The sequence below is a fragment of the Dendropsophus ebraccatus genome, chromosome 7 (genome assembly GCF_027789765.1).
Source record: "Dendropsophus ebraccatus isolate aDenEbr1 chromosome 7, aDenEbr1.pat, whole genome shotgun sequence".
Classification (NCBI taxonomy): domain Eukaryota; kingdom Metazoa; phylum Chordata; class Amphibia; order Anura; family Hylidae; genus Dendropsophus; species Dendropsophus ebraccatus.
This window is the reverse complement of record NC_091460.1, coordinates 14023039-14032240: the sequence shown is the minus strand read 5'-3', so window position 1 is coordinate 14032240 and position 9202 is coordinate 14023039. Positions and strand designations below refer to the sequence as shown.

Below are 9202 nucleotides of genomic sequence, written 5' to 3'. Positions count from 1 at the left end.
TAACTGGATTCTGTGAAGGTGTACCGTATATAGAAAAGTCAAAAACTGTATCAACCTCGGATATCGTATCCGAGTCAGACATAAAAGAATTGGTCAATACATCAGAGTTGGAAATAGGTATATCTGACAACAAGGTTCTAACGGGAGATGTAGGCAAATTGATGTGTGAATAGTCTCCAACTAATTCACTGTGAACAGGAGCACTAGGGGGCACTGCAGTAGTAGTAGTGGAGGTTCCGGATACAGATACTTGTTCTTGAGAGGTAGAAGTGTGCATATTATTATCACGTATAGTGCGCGGTCTGCTAGAATTAAAAAATGTGCGACCAGTGGGATGTGAATAGGCACTATGGGCAGGTTTGCGTTTCCCTGAATCTACAAGTGGTTTAAATGTGGACTTGTGAGCATGGGTGTGTCTCACAGAAGGGCGTCTGCCTGGATGTTGCAGGCGGCCGACTGTGGGAGTAGCATTACTCACAGTGTGGCCCTCGGTGTTATAAGCTTGTTTTTTGGGCCATTTTCTAACCTGTTTGGTAAGGTAGTCTTCTTTATCACGATTGAATTTAGACACTTTTTTATTTATAATATCAACCTCCAAAGAATTAAGTCTATCAAAGGTGGATTTATCTAACTTCCTATATTCGGCAAAATGACGGAAGGGAACTAGTTCAGCTATCACTACTTTAGCATCTATAAGAGCCATATTGGCTAAGTTGTTACGTTTAGCAACCAAATAGATAAATCCACCTTTGATAGACTTAATTCTTTGGAGGTTGATATTATAAATAAAAAAGTGTCTAAATTCAATTGTGATAAAGAAGACTACATACCAAACAGGTTAGAAAATGGCCCAAAAAACAAGCTTATAACACCGAGGGCCACACTGTGAGTAATGCTACTCCCACAGTCGGCCGCCTGCAACATCCAGGCAGACGCCCTTCTGTGAGACACACCCATGCTCACAAGTCCACATTTAAACCACTTGTAGATTCAGGGAAACGCAAACCTGCCCATAGTGCCTATTCACATCCCACTGGTCGCACATTTTTTAATTCTAGCAGACCGCGCACTATACGTGATAATAATATGCACACTTCTACCTCTCAAGAACAAGTATCTGTATCCGGAACCTCCACTACTACTACTGCAGTGCCCCCTAGTGCTCCTGTTCACAGTGAATTAGTTGGAGACTATTCACACATCAATTTGCCTACATCTCCCGTTAGAACCTTGTTGTCAGATATACCTATTTCCAACTCTGATGTATTGACCAATTCTTTTATGTCTGACTCGGATACGATATCCGAGGTTGATACAGTTTTTGACTTTTCTATATACGGTACACCTTCACAGAATCCAGTTACATTATCCTCTCGAAGTTTTGATAGGGGTAATGTTACAGAAATTAATTGAGTTCTGCTAATTCATCTGATACATCTATTTTTTTAGACTCCCGACCTGCAATAGTGGAGGCTGCAACGCATGCTCCACAGATTTCGAACACCAGCACACGGAACATATTAAAATATTTTCAGAAAATTCCGAAACCAACATTATCCCCCCAGTCAGAAGGAAAAGGAAAAAGAAAAACATACCTAGAGGCTGCAGAGGAGGGATTAGACAAAAAGGACAAAAAAGGAAAAATAGACCTCTGCTAACACCACCTACCACAAACACATCACAAACTGTAAAACTATTTAATTTATCTACACATATTTTAAATGAGAATGAAATTAGTTTGCTTAGTAAAGGTCTTTCATATTGTCCTGTTTCATTTCCCGACAATTTTAAAATCTTTTTGGATATAAATGAGTTTATTCGAAAGTTTTGGTTAAGAATAGATCTAATTTTTATCCAGTACATAGTAAAGGTCATTTTATTGAAACCTTTCAATCTCTAGTACTTAATGAACTACGAGACATTAATAGTATTGTTTTTAACAATGGTCACAAAGATAATTTAACAAAAGGGGAAAGGAACGCTTTAAAATCTCTTAGATCTAACACACAAATAATAATACGTCCGGCGGACAAGGGAGGGGGCACAGTTCTTCTAAACAGGAGTGATTATTTGGAGGAAGCTTATAGAATGCTTTCTGACACAAAATACTATATTAAAGGGGTTGTCCGGCGAAAAAAAATTATTCACAGAATAACACACATTACAAAGTTATACAACTTTGTAATGTATGTTATGTCTGTGAATGGCCCCCTTCCCTGTGTTTCCCCCCACCCACGCTAGACCCGGAAGTGTGGTGCATTATACTCACCGCATGTCGTGTCGTCCACGGTCTCCGATCGTCAGCAGTGACGTCTTCTTCGGGAGCTTGGCGGATCTTCCCGAGTGCCGGCCACCCTCTGCAGCGTCATCCGAAGCTCAGCCGCGATTGGCTGAGCATAACTGTGCTCAGCCAATCGCGGCTGAGCGGCTGATGACGCGGCCACGTCATCAGCTGCTCAGCCGCGATTGGCTGAGCACAGTTATGCTCAGCCAATCGCGGCTGAGCTTCGGATGACGCTGCAGAGGGCGGCCGGCACTCGGGAAGATCCGCCAAGCTCCCGAAGAAGACGTCACTGCTGACGATCGGAGACCGTGGTCGGCACGCGACAGGTAATGTATAGCGCACCACACTTCCGGGTACACGGGTGGGGGTGGTGGGACACGGGGAAGGGGGCCATTCACAGACATAACATACATTACAAAGTTGTATAACTTTGTAATGTGTGTTATTCTGTGAATAATTTTTTTTCGCCGGACAACCCCTTTAAGCTTGATACTAATCCCAATCACGAATACACTATTGCTTACAATACCCTAATACAGGAAGCGATTAATGAAGGGATTTTGAATAAAAATGAAAAAGATTTTTTATCCGTTATTAACACTAATTTTTCTTATTTTTATTACTTACCTAAGGTGCACAAATGTGAAAAGAAACCACCTGGGAGACCTATCATTTCGGGGGTGGGATCTCTTACATCAAATCTCTCCCATTATATTGATTTATTTCTTCAAAAATACGTCTGGAAATTACCGTCTTTTCTTAAAGATTCTTCACAATTGATTATAGAGTTGCAATCTCTTTCTTTACCTTCTAATTTTTCGTTTATATCTTTAGATGTAGGAGCACTTTATTCTAATATTGATATTGAATTAGGTTTAAAATCTGCACATTATTATCTTACTAATGATTCTTCTTTACCTTTATCACAATCCACATTTATTTTACAAGTAATGCGGTTTATTCTTGAACACAACGTTTTTTCGTTTGAAGATATTTTTCGTCAAGTAAAGGGCTGTGCGATGGGCTCTCGGTTCTCCCCCAGTTTTGCCAATCTTTTTATGGGGCGTTTTGAGGCAGAGCTCATCACACAGCCCCAGTTATCTGATATGTACAATAAATGTTTATATTGGATTGATTTATATGTTTCATGTTATTTATGTTAGTAAACATTGGCTGCTGTGGCCATATTTTTCCAAAGAAACAGGTGTAAAGCGTATTATTATGGGAGGGGTATGTTTGAGGGCGGAGGGTGAAGAGGTGGGGGAGATAAGGTTTGAGGGCTGCAGCAGGGAGATCAGTTTTCCCCATGTCATGTGTGTGCTGCCCCGTGCTTCTTCCCAGCAGTCAGGGCTTGGTAACTGTGATTTGCTGCTGACATTGCTGAGCAGTCGGAGGAACAGAGATGAGAGAGGGGCAGTCTGCAGACAGAGAACAGGACACACAGGGGAGGCTGTCCCTGCTCACCCCTCTAGCTGCCCTCCAGGGTTACATGGATTGGTAGTCTAAATCTATGTCTAGGCCAGTGGCGTAGCTATAGGGGTCGCCATGGCGACCGGGCCCCTACACTAGGGGGGCCCGCACGGCCCCCCCTTGCCACTTGTGACAGTGTCACTTTAAACATTTCGAGAAGCTGCGGCCGCGCAGCTTCTCGGGATGCACAGATCGCTTTGATGTTCCGCCCGCACAGTGAGCGGGCGGAACATTAAAGCGATCAGAATACAGAAGGACCTGTCAGCGTCCTCCTCCTGTATTCTCTCCCATAGGCCGCGGCACTTCATACCAGCAGCCTATGGGAGGCCGGGACGTGACCTCTCCGGCAGGCGTGAGGATGTGACGTCATCACGCCTGCCGGAAGTCCCGTCCCTGCGGCTCGCAAGATGGAGCCAGAAGAGGAGGAGGAGAGCTGCTGCCTGCACAGCGCCGATTAGGTGAGTAGGATGTTTGTTTTTTTAGGGGCACCTCTGGGGGCATTATTAGTATATGGGGGCACCTCTGGGGGCATTATTAGTTCTTGGGGGCACCTCTGGGGGCATTATTATTGTATGGGGGCACCTCTGGGGGCATTATTAGTTCATGGGGGCACCTCTGGGGGCATTATTAGTTCTTGGGGGCACCTCTGGGGGCATTATTAGTATATGGGGGCACCTCTGGGGGCATTATTAGTATATGGGGGCACCTCTGGGGGCATTATTATTGTATGGGGGCACCTCTGGGGGCATTATTAGTTCATGGGGGCAACTCTGTGGGCGTTATTAGTTCATGGGGGCCACCTCTGGGGGCATTATTAGCTCATGGGGGCACCTCTGGGGGCATTATTAGTGTATGGGGGCACCTCTGGGGGCAGTATTAGTATATGGGGGGCACCTCTGGGGGCATTATTAGTTGATGGGGGCACCTCTGGGGGCATTATTAGCTCATGAGGGCACCTCTGGGGGCATTATTAGTATATGGGGGCACCTCTGGGGGCACTATTAGCTCATGAGGGCACCTCTGGGGGCATTATTATTGTATGGGGGCACCTCTGGGGGCATTTTTAGCTCATGGGGGCACAGCAGGGGATCCTACATACAGGGGGCATCCCACATTCCTACTCACTTTACTGCACATTACACCACACAGCGCAGTTACTATGGGAGCCTACAGGGGGGAGAAAGGAAAGGAAGCTGCTAGAAATGTGCGGAGCCTAAATTGTTTGTCTCGCAGGTTCTAAGGGGATGAAACGTATCTGGAAGGAATCATCATGGAGGTCTGGGCCGGATGGAGAGGAAAAGGGAAAGTGACGCCTCAGATCAAAGAAGACATCACCTGTGAGTCACTGTATGACGGTTTTCTTATTTTGTAGAACATCATTTAGTAGGGGCGCCCCGAGGTGGAAAAGGTTGGGAAGCACTGCGCTAATCTGTCCCGCTGCGCCCGCTGGCACATGCTGTCATCTGATTGGGCCTCTTACCTAATCAGATGACAGCAAGTACCAGCGCCCCCTCCTCCAGACATCTGCCTTGGCGGCCCAAGCTATGTCCTATGGCCGTATCTTTACCGCGTTGAGCTCCAGCTTGTGCTGCATCTACATTATCTGTACTCAGAGATATCACTGTGTTATCTGTGGTGTTACATAGGACTGCAGGTGACTACTACATTATCTGTACTCAGAGATATCACTGTGTTATCTGTGGTGTTACATAGGACTGCAGGGGACATCTACTACATGATCTGTACTCAGAGATATCACTGTGTTATCTGTGGTGTTACATAGGACTGCAGGGGACATCTACTACATTATCTGTACTCAGAGATATCACTGCGTTATCTGTGGTGTTACATAGGACTGCAGATGACTACTACATTATCTGTACTCAGAGATATCACTGTGTTATCTGTGGTGTTACATAGGACTGCAGGTGACATCTACATGATCTGTACTCAGAGATATCACTGTGTTATCTGTGGTGTTACATAGGACTGCAGAGGACATCTACTACATGATCTGTACTCAGAGATATCACTGTGTTATCTGTGGTGTTACATAGGACTGCAGGTGACATCTACTACATTATCTGTACTCTGAGATATCACTGCGTTATCTGTGGTGTTACATAGGACTGCAGGTGACTACTACATTATCTGTACTCAGAGATATCACTGTGTTATCTGTGGTGTTACATAGGACTGCAGGTGACTACTACATTATCTGTACTCAGAGGGATATCACTGTTATCTGTGGTGTTACATAGGACTGCAGGTGATATCAGGTGACTTCTCCAGGTTGCAGAAGTTCAAACTTCATCGTGCCCTGCTGACAGTTTATAATGGGAGTTGTAGTTTTGCAGCATGTGGCTCTTCGGGTTGCAGCACTACAACCCCCATCGTTTCCAACTGGCAGTTGATGATGAGAGTTGTAGTTTTTCAGCTGTAGAGTCAAAGATTGGAATACAATGATTAGACAATGACACAGTACAGTCCATTAATTATAGAGGGCAGTAGTGCAGTACATGAGGTGGAGGCAGTGACAGGGCATTAGAACATGGTGGCACATTAGAGTAATTGGATATAACGTTAGATATGACTTTGCCTGATCGGGGGGAGATGGGGGGGGGGCCCCAAGCTAAAATTTTGCACCAGGGCCCATCAGCCTTTAGCTACGCCCCTGGTCTAGGCTGCTATAGGGATAGGTAAGTGTGTGCAGCATGTATGTGATGTAATATTTGTACATAATGCCTATGCACTTTGCATATGTATTTATGTGTATTGTGTATCTTTTGTGCATGTGTATGAGGTATGCATATGTATGAAGTATAATATTGTGTATATGTGTGTGTACTAAGCATATCAGGAGTATTATGTGTGCTATATGCATAGTCTTGTGTGTGTGTGTGTGTGTAGTGTGCTTATTGTGCAGTATCCAGTCATGTGTATATGTGTGTGTAGTATGGATGTAAATGTGTGTACCGTGTGTATATATACATGTCACGTATATGTGAGAGGATATACGCATACTTTTTCACCTGTTAGCGGTTGTGCTAGCACTGTATGGGAGGGGTTTGTGGTAATAATGAAAAAGTTTGAAAAAAGAAAGACTACAACACAGAAACTAAATCCACTACCTTTCATTAGTAGCCTTCAGATATGTGATACAGTGTAAGGCTATGTTCACACTACGTAAATCTACGGCCCCATCATCTTACTATAGTGGCACTGCATGGGGGCACAGAGGAGGCTTGTTTATCATATGGGGACACAGAGGGAGCACTGTTACTGTATGGGGCAATACATTAGGGCTTTGTATAGAGATGAGGATGATTGTGGAGCAAGGAGCCTAAAATGTCTGTTTGGCAGATCCTGTGGATATGAGTCATGGCTGGTGCCGTCTTCATGACGGTTGGAGCCAGATTGAGAAGAAAAGGAAAAGCGAACAATTTTGACAGTGAAAAACATCACTTGCAGTTCTTTTTTTTTTTTTTTTGACATTTTCTGTTATTTAATCAATAATGATCTTTGCTAATGAATCATTCTGTACAATTGATCTGATCCTAGAAGCAAAAATGTTAGAAGTTGAGCAGGGGAGGTGGAGAGGGGGTAGGAACTTAAAGGCAGGACCTGTGTAATGTTGTACTTTTTTTTTTTTTTTTCTCGCTCTCGTTATGAATAAATTAAATTTTCTTTAATATGGCTAAACCATCGACAGTATGATTTTGTAATTTTTCCTCGATTCCTTTAAAAGCATGTGTCGTCTACAAGGCCACTTTCCCTATGATTACACCGATAATGAAAACCAAGGCTGCCAGGGCGAGTATCCGTGGGTTTAAGCCTTTGTCTTTTACAAGGCTAGAGGATGAAGACGCAGGGTTGCTGGAAGCCATCTTCCTCCTTCAGCTGTTTGTAGTCCTCCCGTAGTCTCTGCAGTTCTGCCTGCAGTCGCTTGTTGTCTTCTGATAGCTTCTTCTGCTCGGAGTCGTCCAGACTAGAACTTATGGATTTGAACATGGAGGTCGATTCTGTCTTTGTTACACTGCTAGAGAGGACCTTGTTTGCTTCACCTTCATGGGGCTTATTGTTCTCAGAATGCAGCTCAAACAGGCACCGGAGTTTTGAGTCCATCAGTTCCTCTGGCTTAGCTTCTTTCCACACGGCTTCCATGTCGGAGGTGTCTGGCGGTGCGTACATGGACTGGACCATGAACTTATGCTTGCTTTTCTCATTGGGATCATAGTCAAAGGGTTGGAGCATAACAGATACATTGATGGAGGAGCCGGCGTCGATGACCCCACTGTTAGGTCGCACACAGTACCGGCGAGGCGCCGTGGTCTTCACTTTGAAACAAACATTTTTATCTGTGGGGTTCATTAGTTTCAGGTTTGTTGTAACTACATCTGTGAATGGACCTTTAAACTTGAGCTTGTGCTGAGGCTCCAGGACGAGGACCTGCTCGGATTTGGCCATGTCTCCTCCGGTGTGCTCTCCGGGAAGGGGCAGTGCATGCAGCGGTCAGGGGGTGCTCGGGGCCTGTGCAGTGAGCAGTGCAGGAGCTGGTGATGCAGCCCACTTGCAGTTCTTACAGAGAAGCCGCCCCCTGTAAGTCGCTGAGCTACAGTATAGTTATAAGTCTGCAGGATCTACCTCTATACGGCCACGGCTTAGGGACAGTATTGGTCTTTATATAGTGGATATTATTCAGTGACTGTATAGTGGTGTTAGTTACTATGTATTGGCAGTGCTCATGGTGTGGAGATATAGTTACTTGTATACAAGTAGTATCTCTATATTCTGAGTTTGCTCGGTAACAGTTTGGCAGTAACATGGATGGTGATATTTGCTTCCTGTATACTGGGTTATTTGGTAGCTATGACAGTTATTTAGAGATATAGTATTATCATGCACTGAAAATTGTATAGTATAGTCACCCCTATCCATGGTATGTGGGCTGCTGGGGCTTCTTTGCCAGGGCTGATTTTAAGTCCCAGTCTGGCCCTGGTGAGAGTCTAACTTATGACCCAAGGGCCCAGTCAGATGACAACATGCCCCTGCACACTGGGTGACTGTACCCTGCTACCGGCCGGGGACCGCTAGATTCAGTGTGTGTGCATGTGTCTTCAGGTGCTGGGCTGGGGGCCCAACGGAGGATCTCTCCCCCCCCACACACACACACACACACACTCACACACCTTAACAGCCCCCCCTCTTCCATCTTCCGCCCCCGCCCCCATCCTATACAGTATACTACTCACCTGGTCCGGGACTGACCCTTGATGTTTTTTCCATCTTCCTCCCAGCTCTGCAGGCGCACGAGCGCCACCACTTGCGCACTGGGGAGCTGGGGGAAGGAGCGGCCACTTGTGGCCGGAGCAGTTAAAGGGGCAGAGCAGCAGTCGACCCAATCCCTTATGCCGGAGCCCAGGGGAGTCCGAACCTAGCGGGGCCCCA

At 45.4% G+C, this 9202-nt stretch overlaps 1 pseudogene; it reads right to left on the bottom strand.

Moving 5' to 3' along the window:
- Positions 1–7486: 7486 nt before the first annotated feature.
- LOC138796657 (vesicle-associated membrane protein-associated protein B-like) lies at positions 7487–8314 on the bottom strand (annotated as a pseudogene).
- Positions 8315–9202: the final 888 nt, after the last annotated feature.